The 19,596-nt window shown below is 44.1% G+C and overlaps 1 protein-coding gene across 4 annotated transcripts in view; it reads left to right on the top strand.

The window, feature by feature from the left end:
* The window catches only part of SEMA6A (semaphorin 6A), a 125,322-nt gene that overhangs the window by 41,664 nt on the left and 64,062 nt on the right, over positions 1-19,596 (top strand). The gene's annotated exons all lie outside the window — the stretch shown is intronic.

Genomic DNA, 19,596 nt, shown 5'->3' with positions numbered 1-19,596 from the left:
CTCACTGCTGGAGAAAAATGGGCTGATGTACTTTGGAAAGATTTTCAACAACAAGGGCTTTCTAAATAACTTTCAGTTTAACCAGGACATCGTTCAACCAGGTCCTCCCTCCCTCAGTATTCCAGTTAGTCCAAGTTTTACTGAAACATGTCAGCACTGAAAAATACAGAAGGCAGCTAAGTAGGACAGACTAAAAAGGTGTCAGAAATCCGGCATCTGTGCACAGAGCAACAATGCAGGCCTCCTCAAAGACTAACCATTTCAGACCTGCCGTCTCTAATGCACAGCAGCACCATGGGTTAAAAAAAAAAGAAAAAAGGGGGGGGGGGCATCGGCAGCACAGAGCAGAAAGGCGGTGCATTCAGAGTTTCTGAGGCACATGTGATTATTTAGTTATACATGACATTTTGAAATGTTAAGTTCGAAATGAACTAGTATCTTTGCATAGCTTGATGAACAGTTAAAGGGATTCAAATGGCCAAAACATTACTGAACCCACGCTTTCCAGGATTTGTTTGAAAGTGGTTCTGTAAGAATGTGTACAGTGTGCACACTGGGCCAAGCGAAGGTGTGTCTGTGAGCTGCTGGCACAGGGCACTGAGAAACCTGATCCTGCACTTTGTGAATTATAAACTGTTTACACCTGTCATCTCTGTCTGGGTCTCAGCTAATGACACTTGAACAATTGGCTTCTGTGTGGCAGAGTGCTGGGAGGCAGGGTTTCAAAGCAACCACGTCCGAAAGCGTTGCTATTGATGTCCACTGGAGTCTGCGGGAAATAACAAGCATGGTGACATAGGTGAGGGAGGACTTTTACCAGATTTGGGGTATTTTTAGAAGGGTTGCCTTTGAAAATGACTCCAGTGGAACAAAAGGGCCTTCACACAAGAAGATGGCTCTGGACACACAGCCACACCACCCAGAAGGACCCAAATGCCTCAGAGACGCTAACTTCCGAGTCCTACAGTTCCCCACAACTGGAAAGGCCCGTTGGAAAAGGAAGGATTTAGTATATCATATTAGAGTCTTTGAGTCATGTCCGTCTGGCCCAGAAAGTTGTGGTAGAAATTGTTTTCTATTTGTAACTCTGTTCCCTCCTTACTCCACTCCAGACCTTCCCATCCTCACTCTCACCCCCGACCCCTAGTAGAATGCCCTGCATGCAGGCACTGCCGAAACAAAGGCTGGGTGAATTTGATTCAGGAAATGCCTATGATCAGAGAGCAGCGCATGTAGTAGTTAAGAATGTGGGCTTTGGAGCCAGCTCGCTCGCCAGGGGATCGAATCCAGACTGCCTCACTTAGTAGTGTGTGATCTTAGGAAGTCTCCTCACCTGTAAAACGGGGCTAATCATAGGATGTATTTCAAGGTGTTGTGCAGATTAAATGAGTCATGAGACACAGAGAGTTAGATGTGAGCTTGAGGCATGGAAAACACGCTGTAAAATGTGGTGATTTTGCAAAAATAAATTACTCTTAGGCAGAGGGAGCCCTTATGAAAACACACCACCTAAAATAAAGGCAAGCAAGTATTTTTGATCACTGATTAAGAAAGATTCTACAAATCTTGTATTTTTCAGTAGCCTGTTTTTAAAGGTAAAAAAGTTTAGATTAAGGTGTTTTTAATTTTCAGAAGCCCAAGGGGCTTTAAATAAAACCATATGTGATTTTATTTTTTTAAAACAGTATGAATCTTTTTTTAAAAAGTTAAGCTTGTACAATATGTTTTCCTCTTTTTTTAAAAAAAAAAGACTTTGTTGCTTTTTGGAAAGCAATTCACATCTGGGATGCCAAATTTCAGTCTTAATGCAGTATGGAACAGCTGAATTATAATTTTTTAACTTCCTGGAACACACAGACTTCTGATGGGAGCATGGGAATGGACTTTATCTTTTCAGCTGTGTGAAAATGAAACCCACCATATTTTAGTGAATAAAAGAAAAATACATATTAAAAATGAAGACCATGTGTAACAGGGAGTGTCCATACAGCGACAACACTGGAATTTATAGTCACCCCATTGTACAGATTATAATGTCCTTTACTGATTATTGCAAGAAATAATCCCTTTTATATTAGAATGAAAGTAATGTAAACAGTGGTTATTTTTATTCTAAGATACTTAAGAATTACAACATTTAATACAAATGGATGTATGTGCGGCCACCTTGAATCATAACCACGTTCTGATTAGGGAAACAAAACACAGCACTTGGAGAAGAGGGGGAAATGCTGATTAAAATTGCTCACTTAATCCCTAGTTTTAGTCCATACAACAGCTGTCTTCTAGCTGTCTCAACATACTAAAATAGCTAGTTGAAATATAAAGTATTTGGTTAATCACTATTCACACTAAATAGGTTCTTTATCCACACTGGCCAGATTCTTTTTGTTTTTGTTACTGTTTTAATATCTGAGGTTCACAACACCTTAGAGCTGTCCACATGTCCGCCCAGTACTGGCAGAGCTGAGCTCATTATTGTGCCAGTTTCACAATCAGAATCCATTAGTTAATTTAACATAGTCCAAGAAAAACTCATTTGTCTCCTTCCCCGTGTTTCACAAAGTGACCTAGGGCCAGGCGTTATCTGGTGGAGGGGGCACAGTGAAATTAAAGTCCCTGGGTACCAGCCATTCACAGCCATAGAATGGATGATTATCAGGCTGGGTATAATTATAGGGCCACCGCGGTCCCCCCCAATACACTGGCTACCTGCCCGACACAAAGGCTTATTCCCTAATTTGTTGCAGGCCAGAGTACCAGCGAAGTAGGCATGCATGTTTCTGTGCCATCGATCACAACTTGGATAGGCAGCTGCTGCTCTTTGCATTTGGGGAGCTTGGCAGCTGTTAAGCTTTTGCCTAGTTTTCAGAAAGAAGGACGACGGGATGCCGGTCTCTGGAAAGGCTTTTAGTGACAGAACGGTGACAGCCCTGCCGGGATCCTATCACAGGCTCATTAGCTGAGTGGATATTTGAGCCTAGTCAACGGTAGACTCCTAGACAAAGTCATCTTTTTCATTACGCTAATTTACCTGAGCTGGCTTTCCAGATAATCAGCTGCTTCTACAGTATCAGCTCTGCACTGTAAAGACAGATGAGGATGGGGGGTGGGGGGGGGAAGAGGTGCTGGCCAGCAGGGTCTGGGGTCCGAGTGGTGGTGCTTTCCTTTAACCGGGCGCTGCCAGAAATCCGCATTTTAGTCGCAAGCAAGCGAGAAACGTGGCAGGAAGTTTAGGAAGGCTTGTTACACACTTTTGGGTTTCGAAGGATGAGGTTGGAAAATGAGAAAGAGATTGTGTGCTATGTTAATCACATAAAGTAGTAGTAATCACATAAAGTGAAGAAAGGAAATGAAGAAAGGAAAAGGAAGCCCCCAGTAAGGGATACACATTTGTTGATGAGGTATTTAACCTCCAGTGATCCTGGAAAGTGTAAATTGCTTTACAGCTAGATTCATTTAAATGACGTAACCTAAAGGAAATCGTATCTGCAAAATGTACATCCTGCAAGGAGTTATTAAAGAAAAATCTGCATTTCCCTTCCCCCATCCGTTTTTTGGTACTCTTAAGTTGCCTCTGTTCGTTTTTAATAAGCTTTTGCTTTATGATGTTTAGATTTGAGTGTTATTAAATTAATGGCACTTGAATTGGACTTCAGCCTGTTAGAGAGATTAGTTGAGAGCTGTTTGGATGTTAAAATATAGTCTTATCTAAGGTTTTGTGGTCTCTGAGTTGACTTTTAACTGAAAGTTCTTACTGACTTTCATGCCATTCTGTTAACTCTACCTTAAGACTAGTAATTAGACTTCATTAAAATCAAGTGGCTTGACAAAGACACATGAAACAGTGGATGGGACCTAGCCCTTTCTCCAGCACATAGCTAGAACGTCAGTTCTTTGGAGGGAAATAGATAAGACTCTTTCTCCGACCTCATTTATAATTTCACTTTTCATGATCTATTGGGTATAAAAGATCACTTCCTCAAACTTCTTAGGTACTAAATTATTTCCCCATGTGTAATTTAAAAACCCATATATTTCCTTGTATTATTAAATCATTAGAAACAGTTTATTTTAGCAAGCCCCAAATCCATTAGTTTAATTTGGCAATAATCATCTTTGGGCCACATTCAATATTCTTTATCTAGCATTTTGTAAGATCCAACTCCACCCATTATTAGGGAAGAAATGTTCTATTACTTAGTTCTGATGACAAAATGTTTAAAGCCAAGTATGACTGTGAAGAATCCACCTCTGTTTGAATTGGTATTTTGCTGGTAGGAGCATTAAGTGAAAATGTAAACTTTATTGTCAGAAGTGGATAAAATAAATATCATCTTCACACCCACGGGGCTCGGGGCCAACGAAATCTTTCTCAGTTCTCATTTCATTGCCCATGCAATTGAATAAAAAATTTACTCCAATGCAATATTAAGGTCACAGATTTAATAATACAGAACTTGGGGAATGCAAAATTTACTTTTCCTGAGATAACAATTTCTTCCATGTGCTGGGCATTACATGCACTTAAGCTGTGCTTTCAGCAGTGTAACTAGGTCAGGGATTTCATAGAATGTGGAGGTGTTCGTGTTACTATATGAATACCAGTGTCTTGCATTTCATGTATATTTCAAGAGCCTGTTGTGGCAAGTACAAAGGCAAATGCTGTGTCAGTCTGCTGTGCATTACCAGGGAGTGTATACATAATAGAGTTTCTGAGGCCAGCTAGCACTAAGGCCTTTTAAAAAGAAGTCTGGTGCAATCTGTAGCAACCGTTTCAAGGTTCCAATCCATTTACAAGTGAACTATGCTAGTAAGTCTACACCTTTGTCGAAAAATTAAAACTGAGAATGTGTAGCATTTTTCTTGTACCACATATATATTGATACTTTATTTTACAGTTTGCTATCGACATATCTGTCTCTCCCATAAATTGTAAATTCTCTGAGGATGGAGATTGTGTATTCAGTTTTTCATTCATTGATCCGTTTATTTATCCATCAAACATTGGTTAGCCTTTTCCAGGTTCACTGTCTAGTGGTGTGGGCAGATTAGTAAACAAACAATGTCAATTTGATTGTTATCATAGAGCTCTTTCATGTGGAAGAAAGGAGAGACATTAGTGATTACCTGTCAGTGGGGATCAGGGAAAACCCCACTGAGGAGATGATGTTTGAATAGTGTGTTAAGGGAAGAGTGGGAATCCCAAGGCAAGAAAAAGAATGGGATAGAAAAGTGGGGTGGCGGTGGGGGGTAGCACTGGAAAAAGCCCTGGACTGGTGCGGAACAGTGCAAGATACCAGGGATCAGAGAAAGAGAAGAAAGCAAAAGAAGATCCAAGAAGAGCCATTTTTACAAATTTCTCCAATTGAACTGATTGTGAGAAATTCTCAACCTTCCTGTTACCAAAACCCTGGTGTACATTGTTCATCCTAGGTAGCAGGCAGGGAAACCAAGGTGTGTGGGCTGCTAGGTGAGAAGATTCCAAAGCAGTGCCCACCCGAGTTCCAGTACATCTGCCTTCCCCTCACTTTTCTTCCCACCACAGTGCCTGAGACAGTGGTTTGCTCATCAACAGATACTAATAAAAGCTCAATTTAAATTGCTGAAAATAATTAGAAATGAAAGAGAACCCTCTCTTTGAGGTGTTTTCAGTGGAGATGGGAAGAGAGATAGGAACCAAGTAGATAATGACCACCGCCAGTGACCAGAAGCTGTTTCTCTTATTTACCTCGACATGGTCCTAAAATTACATCATAAAAAGTGCAACCCTCCCTCCCCACAAAGGAGTAATTTAGATGTCCATGAAATTTTGGTTAAACACCAAAATGCAGTTACCGTCTTCTCAGAATGAGAACAATGCATAAATTGGAAAACTAACCCAGGGCCACTTGGCCACTAAGGGAAGGAATGGGATGGAAACCTGCTGGAATATAAACCCGTGAGTAGAGATTTCTTTTGTTCCTTGAGGAGACATGTCTGTCACATAGTAGATGCTCAGCAAATAGTTTTGGAAACAATCCAGACTTCACAACCTGTGTTTACAAAGTAGCCAGGGTCAACTTAGTCACAGAGAAGATACACTTTTGTACTTGCTCCTGGGGTAAAGAATCGACTAGATACGCAGAGGGGCAGACATTCAGTGAGGACAAATTTACTAATGGCAGTCAAAACAAATAAGATAAGGAAGATGAGTGAAGACACAGAATTGCCTAGGTCTTTACTCAAAACATTTTTTCTTGTACTAGTAGAAAATGTTTCCCTTGTCATTGAAACAATAGCTAAGACAAAACATAGAATATCTGACCCCTAAAGATATCTTCTAAAAATTAAGTGTGTGTGTGTGGGGGGGGGGGGGGTGGACACGTAATCACACACATTCTATAGGGGGTTAAGAGCCTGTGAAAATAAATGGTTGCATTGCAAGGCGTCTTTAACCTTAGCTGCAGCATTTTCTACTGGAAACTCTGTAATTACTGTTGTGTTTTTGGTGGTGACTATTCATGACTTTTTTCCTAAGGTCTGACAGCTGCCCTCCTGCTCTTTATGTGTTTCTTGTTGGGGAGCCCAGGGTCTGCGACTCTGAGCTTGTAATGAGGAAAAGAAGACAATACTAATAGCATGAAAAGGAATATGAACTGGATATCACCAGAGAGACAAATCACATATTCTCTGCCACTTTAATTGGAAAACAGTTCTTTCATGGGGTTTACTTTCTCTTCAGCTGAGATAATTAAGTCTGGGCTGACACTGGTGACCAGCTACTGATGATGTATAGTCAGTTACTAACAATGCAGCAATCAGTAATCAAAATTTATATTTCCCCCGTTACCAGAGCACACTGGAGGAGAAAAACGTTTTTGATAAAGCTGCGAGCGAGGCTTCCTAAGGCAGTGTTCACATGCGCTGTCCTCCCAGCCTCTCAGTGGGTTAATTAGGTCTGTTTTATTTCAATTCTGTCATAAAGCACAACATACCTATTGTCTGTGTTTACATTGAAAATAGTTTTGTAAGCTCTGCGCTAGAAAAGAAGTTTCTGCGTGGCTCCCTATAATTTTTCACAGATCAAATTATATTTTGTTAGTGGTTTGGCATGAGGGTAGGTGGGCACAAAACAAACTTAGAGGTTTTAAAAGCCACTCCATACCGCTGGCACAAATACAAGTTTTTTTGAATCATGATTAATTATCCCTGGCTATAGCAGCAGGCGACGAAATGGAGGGGATTAGGATTGTAATTTGGAGACTACTTGTATTTATATCAGCAGTTTCCAAGCTTGTCTGCTCACAAGAATCACCTGGCGGGCTTGAGTCTGGGTGTGGACACCTGCATCTTTGATTTCTGAAGCTCTCCAAGCGATTCCCATGGGCAGGCCAGACTGAAACCACCGGCTTATACTCACGGTGTGATGCCGTTTCGCATTTAGCGGTGGACAGAGCAGCACGTACTGGCGGAGTGACAAAAAGAAGACATGTGTGTTCGGTGGGGCAGCACTTGCCTCCAGGGTTCAAGTTGGAGTTAAAATTGGAATCGGAAACTACTGTCTCTCACCCCAGTGAGAGACTTTGAGCCCCTAGAAGAGGAGCCTGCTGTGACCCAGCTGGTGAGAGGAGCAACTTCGAAGTGGTCGAGGTGGACTCTGGAAGGAAGGGGAAGGGAGTTAGGAAGAATTAGGCCTTCGCCCCTCGTGCAGCATGGAGCTCAGTGTTGGCTGCATACACGAGTGAAAAGATGAGACAGGAGGAGACGCTCACTGGTTGCTCGCCTCCCAGAGAAAGGTGCTGGGAGAGGGTGGAGGAAGCTTTCCATCCATCATGTCCCACATAGTAGGTGCCACTACACTCAACCCTCTTCGCTTTTCTGATAAAGTCTTGTCTTCTCTCCAGCTTAGTCACTGTCCGCTCGTCTCTGGGCCCAGTCATTCTGGGATAGTCTGAGGTGACCATCCCAGAAAGGAACAGCCATTCAGCTTCTAAGAAGTGGGACATACTTTGGGGATGCTTCAGAAGTAGCCTTTGTCCTTCCTTTGCCTTGGAAGGTGACACCAAGACAGGGCGCCAGGAGCCTGCCCAGAAATGAATGTGCGAACAGAAGAAAAAAGGTTCTCACACATAGCACTGGCATCTTGGTTATGGAAAATAAAATAAAAATATGAAGGGTATTTTGCTTTGAGCGCATCTGATCTTTGTATTTGACTTCACTGCGGCCTGGCTTTCTGAGTCTGTTACATTTTTATCTGACAGCTAAAAAATGAGGCAGCCATTCATATGGCACACAGGTGGGTGTACAATATTGTACAGAGTACCAGCTATCACATATATCTGTCTGCGTCACAGACAGACTGACCACTACTGACACTACGCTATCCACAGACTTCCCCCACTCTCATCCTATATTCCGGGCCGTTCCCACGGGCTGGACGTCTTGGGAAGAGACAGGATCCTGGGGAAGCTGTGGGGATTGGCAGAGTTCAGTAGGTCTGAGTTCCAGGTTTGCCTCTGGAGACACGGATTTTTAAAAAACATTTTGTCTTGTTCCAAAAATTGAACACATGTACAGGGAAAAGACATAAAAGAGTACAACATAAAAAGTGAGCTTCTTTTCTCCACCTGACCTCCAGTCCTCCTCCCTTGGAGACACCCGGTGTTACCAGTTGCTTGTATAATGGGCTTCAGATATTCACAACACTTTTTAAAGAATCAGTCTTGCTTTATATTTCAGCGTTCGTTTAAAAGAACGCCCCTTTTACAATCATTGTAGCACTCGATGTGCTGGCACTCAGAAATACTCAAAGCCACTTGAATCAAAACCAACAAATATTTAACAAGAACCTTCAATGCACAAGATGTTGCCTAAGCAAGGCATTTTTAATGAGGTCTTTACGTGTATATATTTCATATTTTTTGGTGTACAATCAAAGAATCTAAATTTATGTCTTTGTTTTAAGTCCTTTTCTCAGAAACAAAGAGCGTCTCTTTCTTGCCCCTCACCCCTCTCCCTCCTAGAACTCCTCAGGCTTTCTCACACATTCTGTGACTTGAGGTCTGCTTTAAGCCCAAACGTCTGGATGGGTGGTACATTCTGGCCAGAGTACTACCACTCATACCTTCTTCTGGATGGGCTAGCTCAAGGATTTGACAGTCCCAGAAGAAGTAAAACTTCTCTCTGAGTCTCATGAGAAGAGCAGCTACAGCACTCTCTGCTCGAAGACAGAAGTATGAGAGACAGCCCCTGACAAAGCAGACGTCCCCACCCACGTCTTGTCTGCAAAGTGGGGAACACCCACACTCTGCAGCCCACTGAGGCATTCTGGACTGATTGTACAGATGAGGGCCCCAAAGCCCCTCCAACTCCAGCCAGCAACATCTGTACGTCCTTTCTCCAGCTGGCTGGCCCAGCTGTTGTGGTGTCAGGAGAAAGTTATGAGTCACTGGGAAGGGATTCGAGACAAGAGCAAAGTTAAATCATCTCTCGGGGTCTGTAGTCATTGCCAATTGGGCCTTAGTAACAAGCCAGAGGATGACATTCATCCCCAGGAAGGCCACACACCAGAGCTTAAGTTTGCACCCCACGTTTGAACACCTTCTCTGAGCTTTGCAGAGAGTAGAAGAGGCAGGACAGGGAGTGTGCTATATGTTCACATTCCAAAAAGTCTCTGATGCTCATTTGGTTATGACCGTCTCTCTTTTTGCATATGTTTTTTTGGCTACTGAGCACTACCTAGCCAAGCCCATCAAACTGGGATCCTCAATGAATGAGACCTGGCCAAAGCCTTAGGAGTCTCTCTTGAATCCTCTGATTCCAGACATATTATTTTGCCCGTAGAGCTACAGAGGCCACTTCCAGCAAGAGCCTGAGTCAATGGCAGGATTTTGCTAGACCATCTCTGGTTTCCCTCACTAAGCAGTGTTTCCTCACCATGTGGGAAGAAGGACTTGTTAGGGTGTCCACGAGTCACGGGCAGTCCTGCCCTCTACTGAAACTTTCATCACTGTCCGGTTTCACCCCACATCCGGTGCCTGACTCCTGTGGACGACCTCCCCTCCACCCCAGCACTCATCCAGCCTCCCATCCCCAGAGGAGGTGGGCCAGTCCACGTTTGTGTTACTGGGACGACTAGAAAGTTCCTCCTAATTTTTTAACAGAAATTATCTCCTCATAGTTCTGCCCATTGATCTTAGTGTTACCCTCATAAAGGTGTCTTCCAGGTTTCTCTTCAAACATCTGAAAATGCCTACCCTTGCCCTTTGCATTGCCCCTCCTCTGGTTTAACACTGATTCGTCAGAAACTGTTCCGATGTTCTTTCTTGGTGTAACACTTATTCCCTATTCAGTATTTGTTGGGAATTCACTGTGTAGTAAGCTTTGTTCCAGAACATGGAGATGCAGTGATGAACAAGACAAACTTGCCCCTTCGAAACTTACATTCTGATGGAGCGGGGGCGGGGGACAGACAAAGGCAAACAAGAACATACATGTGGAAACGTCAACAAGTGACAAATTCATTATAGAAATTGAGAATAAAGTGATGGGGGGGGGGAAGGCATTGGGTTGCTTTGTGGGTCTGGGAAGGCCTGTTCAAGGAAGTTTTAACTACATTCTGAATGAGAAAAGTGAGCCAGCTGTGTGAAGCCTGGAGACCATGCCAAGCAGAGGGAACAGCAAGTCCATGAGGCAGGGGTGAGTGTGTCTCGGGAAGGCCAGGCTGCGGGGCTGGAACAGAGAGGGAAATGGTGGATGGTAACAAAGAGGGGCAGGAAGGAGCTGGCGCACCGTGCGTCCAGGACAGCAGGTCTCACCTTTGTTGTACATGCAGTAAGGAGCCATAGAGAGTTTCCTCCAGAGAGCACACGGTCTGATCGATGTTTCCAAAAAGACCATCAGGTGCTCCCGGGAGATTAGTGGAAGGAGGGCCAAGTGGAGTTAGGGAAGCTCTTTAGGAAGCTACCGCGGTTATCCATTCGGGTGCCAGTGGTGGATGGGACCATCACAGGTAGCAGGTCGCACGGAGAGAAGTGGGCAGATCTGACATGCGTTCGGGTTGTAGAATTCAGATCTGGGTGTTATCTCTCAGTCCTCAGGACTCGAGTATTTCCTTTGAGGTTTTATGTTTACGTGGCTTCCTACTTTGTCATAGCTGCTTGTATACCATGTCCCGCGTGGGCTGGGGGCTCTCCACAGGCACAGGACCCCCGCCAAAGCCATGGCCCCGGGATCCCGCACTGTCTCAGCGCAGTGCCTGCTTGCACTTATTGGACTCAGCCATTTCTTGGGTGAGTGAATGGATGAGTGAATGAGTGAAGGCACACTACTAACAAAGCCAGGTTCTTATTTTATTGAACATGGAAAATTAAGTTCTCTCTCACTGCTTACACGCTTGTTCGAAATCTTCTCATGTCACTTGTTCTTACTGGTAACTGCCAAACATCCGAGTACTAAGAACTCATGATGTACTAAAGCAATGGTCCTTTTGAATAAAATTACTTGCCAAAAAGGGAAAAGTGACTAATAACGCTTAACCTTCAAATACACCTCTTGTGAGAGGGAGGAGGAGGTGTTCTTAGGTCCCTCGTTTGCGGATGGCGAAGCAGCGCCCAAGCTTGGGTGATCCTGCTCAGGCGCCGCACAGCATCTCTCTCCCTCATTGAAGATTCCGGGCGAGTCTCAGCCTCCTTTCACATCTTAGTGTTGCTGGCAAGGGCTGATTAAATAGGTGCGCGAGGAACACATCTGCTTATTCTTGCATAACAGTTCAGAATGGCTTTTCTTTTTCTACTCTGTGGAGTGATGGAGGCTATGCTAACTGAACAGGAAGAGCCTCGCTGGGGGCCTGTGCCATCTGATGCAAGGAGTTCATGCATCATTCCCTCGCCACGTGTTCCCTCGCCGCGCCTTTTCCAACTCGCCGTGCAGACCTTCGCGTCCTTCCCAGTGAAAGCCTGCGTGACCCAGATGGACCTCTGGGCTTTCCAGCACCAGGCGATGAGTGGCTTTCAGAACCACGTGTGCCTTTCCTCCCCAAGAAGGGCAAACACATGGCGTGCAAGGACCTTTGTGCTCTCCCGCGGTAGCCAGCTGCCTGGGCACCGCCGCTGGCCTGGACACGGGGTCTCACACTCACTTTCTCTCTGATTTATTACCTCTCATTCATCTGACCCTCAGCACTTTGATTTGGCTGCTGCCTGTCACGCTCAAGCTTTCTCCTCCTGATTCTGGTCTCTCTTGCAGAGACTGTAATTACAGTGATTGCCTGCTGTGCTATTAGGGGGACTGTGATTTATTAATTTATTTATTTTTAGATTTAGGGGTTAATTGGGAAGATCCATGGGCTGTTTTCTCTCCAGATAATTTGGATTGCGGCTCCTACCCACTTGCCTGCATTCTATCTCAGAGTGAGAACTGGCCGCCATTATGCCTGACGCCCGTGTCCGCTCTGTGAGACACGCAGCAGGGACACGTGTGTGGAGAGGCCCCTCAGAGAGGAAGGGAGGACAGTATGCCCCCCTCCTCTGCTGCCCCCAAGGTAACAGCTGCCTTCCCACATTAGGCTGGACATACAAATTCTTCATTTTATTAACTAGTTCTTCAACTATCTAGGATTAACTATGAAAAGAAAGTTGTAGGTATTTGAAAATGAAAGGCAGGTACTTCCAACAAAGCCGGGGGCAGGCACTGCCAGGTGACGATCCCCTCTGAGAATGGGGGCTGGAAAAAACCATCCCCAGGCTCACTTCTGGGGGAAGAGAAAGATTACAGGCTGCAGACCTTATGGACTTTCCTTTGGAGAAACCACCACCACGAACGGCACAGAAAACCCGTGGGATCAACACCTGTAACACAGAGAGAGGAAGGGGGCAGATCCACCTGCAGCTGGCTGTCAGGAGGAGAAATGAAGTGCGCTCGGGCTAGGGTTGCAACTCTGGCTGAGGCACTCGCTGTGCTGTTGCTGGATGTCACTGCTCACCCACGAGAGGCTTGAGACCGTCTCCACCAGCATCACCCCTGCTGGTGAGCATCCCTCATCCTGTAGAAGCATGTCCTTGTCGGTTCCTGGTATGGACAGGGGCCTGAGCCCTTTTATTACAAGCCCCAAACAGGAAATTAAGACGAGATGATTCAGACAGCAAGTCCTAATCTCTGAATTATTCTTGCAAGTAAAGGATAATATGATGCACATTTAAAAAAATAAAATCAGGTTACAGTGTTTAAATTCTGTGAGGATCTTGCGATACACCGTGGGATAATCAGAGAGCTCCTGGGTTCAGGAAAACCAGTGCTGGGAAGTCTGCTCTAGAGGCGACCCTTTCCCCTCTTTTTATCCTCTTTTCAATCTCTTCAGGGACGGAGCAGTGAAGTTCTTCAGCCTCTTCTTTGAACAGATGTGTTTCAGAGTGTTCAATTTTTCAGACTTCAGAAGAGTAACATGGGACATATATTGCTGTGGGGGCAGCCCCCAGTAATCAAAGCCATTAGTATTTTTGCAGCAAAATGTTTAAAGATGTATAAATATCCTAAGAGCTGTGTATAAATAAGAATCAGATTAAAAAGAAGACTATAAATGGTCTCATGCCAGTTCAGGTCAAGTTTTCTGAATAGAAAAAACTTTCGGTTTTCAGGTTTGGGGGTTTGCTCTTGTTTTTTGTGATTGCAAACGAGGGACTGTGTACCTGTATTCCCAAAACCGATTTGCTTCATCCACGTTTAGAAGGAACAGAGAAAAGCAAATCTTGTTTTTCTTTTAAACTTAAGGAGACGTGAGGCAGATTAAATGAAAAACTACTGCTACCACCAAAATAGTTCATCCCGACGCCAACCACCTTCACCACTATGAGTGGGTCTTCAAATCTGTTTGTGCATGGTGGCCTTCAGGTCTCCTGTGCAGGGAATCAAGTCATTAAGTGGTAGAGATATTTAAACAAACCCATCATTTCCTGGAACTTACCCTCACTGGCCTTAAGGAAGCATTGTTTCAGGATGTTTGGAAAAGTTATTAATTTTGAGGGTAGGATTTCACATGAAAAACGAACATTTTAGCGAGTGTTATCCCTAGGTCTGACTGATTGGGAAGACGCTCTCTCCACCCCAGTTCAACCAATTTACTGTGTTGCTTCCAGTAAATCAAGCCTGACTAATGAGTAGCTCCTTATGTGCAAACAACACAAATCTAATAAAGATGTTAATTTCTGAAAAGCTTAGCAATACCTACCAAATTCAGTAATAAATTTGAGTAGGTTTAAATGTATGGATTTGCAGTTTTTATCTGGTTCATCAGGACATAAAGCAGCACCCCCCACCTTTCAATAAATAAAATACACTTTCCAAAGAATATAAGAAAAATGCTTCCATCTCATTTTTGTTCAGGATATGACTAGATGTACAGATGACAATCCGCCGAGTTTATTGGTATTTTACTGAAGATAAGCACCAGTCAGCAGTCTCATGCTTTGTTATGGAGCAGATCCTACAATGATATTATGTCTCTTGATACAAAATTAGAAGCTTGTAGTCAAATTTAAACTCTATTTTTGGCTTTTGGGGGAAGCATCAGAGCTCATTGAAAGAGACAAGAAATTCAATGAAAAATGGCATGCAAGGAACAAGAGAGAACTGATACAGAAGGATTCGTTCAAGGAAATGTTTTTCACATCCTGATGCTGAGACTTGTTACCAAAAAAGCAATAAGAGTTTGTAGGGTTCAGTCAAACTTCCAATCATCTGTGATTGGTGATATTGTTATTTTAGGCTGTTACTCAGAGCTCAAAGAAGAAGAGATTTGCAGGTTGTTTTCATTTCTCTTCGAGCCAAGTCTGAGGTTGACTTCCATTCCAAAATGGGGAAGGAGCCCATCCCTGCAGCCATCTAAGCCTGAGCAACCCCGGGGTAAGCGAGAAGCAGGAAGGCGAGAGTTATGACTTAGGAGACTCTGTTTTCTATTAACTATACTGAACAAACAGAGGAGAAGTGATCAGGGAGAAGCACCCTGTCAAAGGCCAGTGACTGCTCTATTTTAGTTAAAATCAGTTTAGGATTTTGACAAAGGTTCATGGAAAACTCCAGTCACTAAGATGTCTAGTTAAAGTCACTCTAAAATGTCTAAGGGCTTCGGGAAAGTGCCTTCAATTTAGGCATCTTATTTTTGCTCTCTGTTTCATTTTAATGAAGTTACAAATGAACAGAAACCTAGAGAGAGGAATGTGACAGTCACTCAAATAGTACCTGAAATGAATAAATGAGTGAATGAAAATTCTGAGATTTTACTTCACATTTCTGCCCCCCCCATTTCTTCTGCCATATTCTGAGAAGGAAGAAGCAATTAGACATGATCTTTATTTTGCTATAATTATTAAAACAAACTTTAGGTGAAGTGGAAAAGATATATCCTTTACATTAGACAAATAACTCGAAATTCCTTAGGCAAAGAGTGAAATGGTCCAATTTGACTTTCTGAAAATCCGGTTGGCATGGAGTTGTTTATTGTAACAATCTGCTCTCTGGATCTCGTCCTTCTACCCAAAATGTTTCGATCCTACCTGCCCCTCCAAACCCCACAGTCCACAGCAAACCAGCATGCCGTCTACCAAGGCTTTCTCCAACCAGAGTCCTTCACTGATCATCCCACCCACTTATCTCAGCAACACCTTCATCTCCAGGCAGTATTCTTCCCTACAGAATTTTAATGTCTTCTTGGAAAGTTATTGTTGTCCGTTCATGTTCTATTTTGGGACAATGAGCATGTCAGGCCCACCTACTAAAAACAGTGAGGCACGTTGGGGGGGGGGAGGGGCACGTGGGACCTTTTATTCCCATCTCTGTCTGTATCAGCATCTAGCACAGAGCTGGCTCCCAGCAGAAAACAGAATCAGTAAGATGGAAATCAGGCAATGGAAGTAATGAGCATCAGGCAGCAGGCCAAGGAGAAATGAATGAGTCTTGGCTTCTTTTCTGAAAGCAGCATAATGTGGGGACAGAGCTTGGTGGAGGAGTTGGGCATTCCCAGTTGCTGCGTAGCTTTGCAGCTTTTGAACTGTGCCACATTTTACAAGTGACCTGACTCCTCAGGGCCTCAGTTTCCCTAATGGTAAAATAAAGGGGGTATCTGGTTCTGCCTCTGGAGCAGACGTTTGAGTTCAGCAGATCACAGAAGTTGAAAAAGATGGAGGTGGTGAAAAGCTGGGGTGTGGCATTGGTAAAGAGGGGAGGGGTCAATGCCAGCTGCAATTGAGATCAAGATAGTTTTTGCCACAGTAATTTCGGGTCTGCTGAGATCAGGACTATAACTGCAGAGCCCTAAAGAGTCATTAGATTGTATCTGAGACACTTTAGCAGTGTGCCTTAAATGCACTGGCCCAAGAGTGTGTGCGTGCCTGGGTGTGTGGATGGGGGCGGGGTTGGTAGAAAGAAAACTGGTATAACAAAGAATCACCTGAAACACAAGACTTGCCTTCTCCCTTCAAATGATAACAGGTTTACAACCAACCTTAAATTTTTCCAAAAATATTCTTTCTAAATATACTTATAAACTCATAGCTGTTTTCTTGCCCCTTTGTGATAGTGTTTGAGATCTAAAATGGAACATCAATTATACACAGTCGATATTTATTATTATGTCCCATCGAACATCATCATCAGTCTCCAAAACATGTCAAAGTTAAGGTCCATGGCATTTGCCTTTCCTCCAAAATGGGTCCTTTTATGTTTCTGCTAATGGCTGAGACGAGGAGGAGAGAAAGACTAGATGCTTTATGAAGAGGCTAGAGCTATTTTTCTCATTCGCATGAACCTTATATCTTAATGCAATATCACCAAAGAGCTGGCCAGCATGGTCCCTGCAGACTGGATATACAGTAAATGTTTCAACCAAAACCAGTGGGTCCAAGTTGTTCCAATTCCATTTGGAAAGTCTTCTTCTGCGGCCCCGCTGTGCATCCTCTTAATGCTACAGTCCTGGAAAAGAGCTGTGTAGGTCAGGGAAGGACACCGGCTGTTCAAACACTCTGATTCTCGAAATGTCCCTTTGTGAGAATAATCTGGCATTCAGATCTCTGCGAGACAGGTCTCCGGCATTCAGCACACTGGATGTTTTGCACAAACACCTGCTCTCCCCTCCTCTCTCTGGGCAGAGGTTTCTTACACCAATTTGAGGAGTGTCCAAATTGGTTTATCGTATCAGCCAGTGAAGCAGGCAGCCTTCTTCTTAGCCTTCATAACAGACACTATTCTCCATGATGTATTGACTTTAAAACATTAATATTAAGGAGGCTGTAAGCGGGCCAGTGGTTTCACTTAACACAGTGGTGTCACAAGATAATCAATTCCTCCTAAAACTGTGGTTGAAAAATGTTTGCATCTCTCCTATCACCTGAAGCCTGCACTCACAGGGCCATAAAGTAGAATGAGCCTTGCACGCCTACATGGTTGTAAGCCGCTGTGCACGCCTTTCGTAGGTTTTTATTACTGAAGCCATTAGGGACGTTCAGCCACTCTGTCCACGTAAACAGAGATGCATCAACCTGTATTCATGTATTCAACTATTACCTTAAAAGCAGTTTCCATTTATGCTAGCATCTGTTTCCAGCCTTCTTTTTGCTCCCTGCTCTCTGATGTACGGGAAAGGACGTAAACTTTGGTGTCACAGACCTGGGTTTGCACACTGGCTTTCCCTTCCTGTGGATGGGCTGCAAATGTGGACCGTGTACTGTCTGCACGTGTTGTTTAGCCATTCTGGGCCTCCGTTGCCTTGTGAGCAAATGGAGATGATAAGGTCTGTCTCCCTGGTTGTTGTGATGTTACGTAGAGCAATATGCTTATGTACCCCATACGCAGAAGGTGCTCAATAAACCTCCACTTCCACCCTATCCATGTCCATTTCCCACACCACTATTGGCCTTGGCATCCGTGTGAGCCCTGGGATCCACGTTTCTGAAATCACACAGTGTGAGTTACACCGTGATGAGAAAGACTCTCCTTCCTCTCCAGCTGTCTGCCTCCAGAGAGAGGCAGCTCGGTGACCTCCAGGGGGAGGGGAGGGGAGGAGAAGAGGGGAGGGCTTCTCCACTGAAGAAGTAAAACATCAGTGACTGACCTGGGGCCTACCTGAAGTTTCTTCAGGAATTCCAAGAAAAGTTACTAAAGGGCAATTTTTAATCTCAACTGACAAACATTTTTTGAGGGCTATAGTTTTTATGCACATTATCTCACTAACAATCCGGAGATAATTTTACCCACTCCAGAAATGGAAACTGAGGCTCAGGAAGTTTGAGCATTTTGCCAAACCCTCCCAGCTAGTCAGTAGAACCAAGGAATTCGAACCCCATGTTTTTACCCGCTGCTCCCCTGTATTTATTAGCAATAGTTTGATTTCATAGAGGAGCTTTTAAACCAATTTCAGTTGAGGTTTTAAAAGACAATCACACTGGAAAGGCAAACATGAGGAGGTCAGAAAGCTGGAGCAATAAGAATGAAAATGGTCCCCTTAGTGTAAAACCCAACTAAACTCCGAATGTGAGTAAATGGTAACAATAGTGGTCTCTTTGGCCAGGTCAGAACTACTTGTGGGACTTGAACTCTGAGATGGCGAAACAAAGGCAATGTTCACCGTGCCAGGACATGCTGCTCCAGCTTGAGGGACCTTCCCCACGTCCCTGCTGTGCCGAGAGCAGCCCCCCACCAGCAACACTGCAGTGGGCCTGTTGCACCCCTCATGTTTGCCGCACACAGCGCCACTCACTGACACACTGATGACGCCTAGTTTCCAAATCAAATGCACTTTAGAGGGCAAGCAGGGAAAAACGCAGAAAAAATCAGCCCTGTTCTCTTCAGAGAGAGCACTCACCCAGGGGCACACAGCTTTTACTGCCCAACCTCCGCCACAATCTCAAGTGAGTACCTGAGACGGCCGCCACCAGAGCCCAACTCCATGCCCCACGCATGGAGCTCCAGGCCTCGCTCTGCTCCAGCCCCTAGTCCCCCTGCCCGACCCTGCACCTCCAGGTGGTGCCCCTGGCCTTAGAAATGAGTTACAATGGCGTGTCCTGGCTCATGGTCACTCCATGCACTGTCCTCCCTAGTCACCGTCACATACCCACTCCCTTGTTCATTGGGGGCACAGTCACCTAGAATTTTACGATCTCAGAGCCTGGAAGGGTTTCGGAGGCTTTTACATTTTATACATATTTTCAGTGTACCAAGTGAGAGCAAGTAGGAGCCAGTGAGGCTAGGTGACTTGCCCGGGGTCACACTATTAGCATCCTCTTCTTTCTATTAAGGGCAGTGTGAATTACTGATTACCTTTAACACTTCCTGTGATGGCAGTAGAAATGTGCTTTTTAAGAGAGTTACTGAAACATGGTATTGATTTTTCCCACAGAAAAAGTTCTGATGCTATCTTTTCCTTTTTCTTTCTAAGCCACACTTATCAAGAGCATTTTGTATTTGCTAGTTTACAGGTAAATAATTTCTCTCATCATTTTACTAGTTATTATTAGTAATAACTGTGCATCCCAGAGTGTTGGCGTGTGTGATGCTAGCTAGCAAAGCCAGGTCTCTGATTTTTTTTTTTTAAGAAGCCAGAAATCTGGAATTGTATGTTAAATCTCC

Source organism: Sturnira hondurensis, unplaced genomic scaffold (genome assembly GCF_014824575.4).
Source record: "Sturnira hondurensis isolate 20B ecotype Veracruz unplaced genomic scaffold, ASM1482457v3 Scaffold0021354, whole genome shotgun sequence".
Classification (NCBI taxonomy): Eukaryota; Metazoa; Chordata; class Mammalia; order Chiroptera; family Phyllostomidae; genus Sturnira; species Sturnira hondurensis.
The sequence above is the reverse complement of the archived record's forward strand: the minus strand, read 5'-3'. Positions and strand labels throughout refer to the sequence as shown.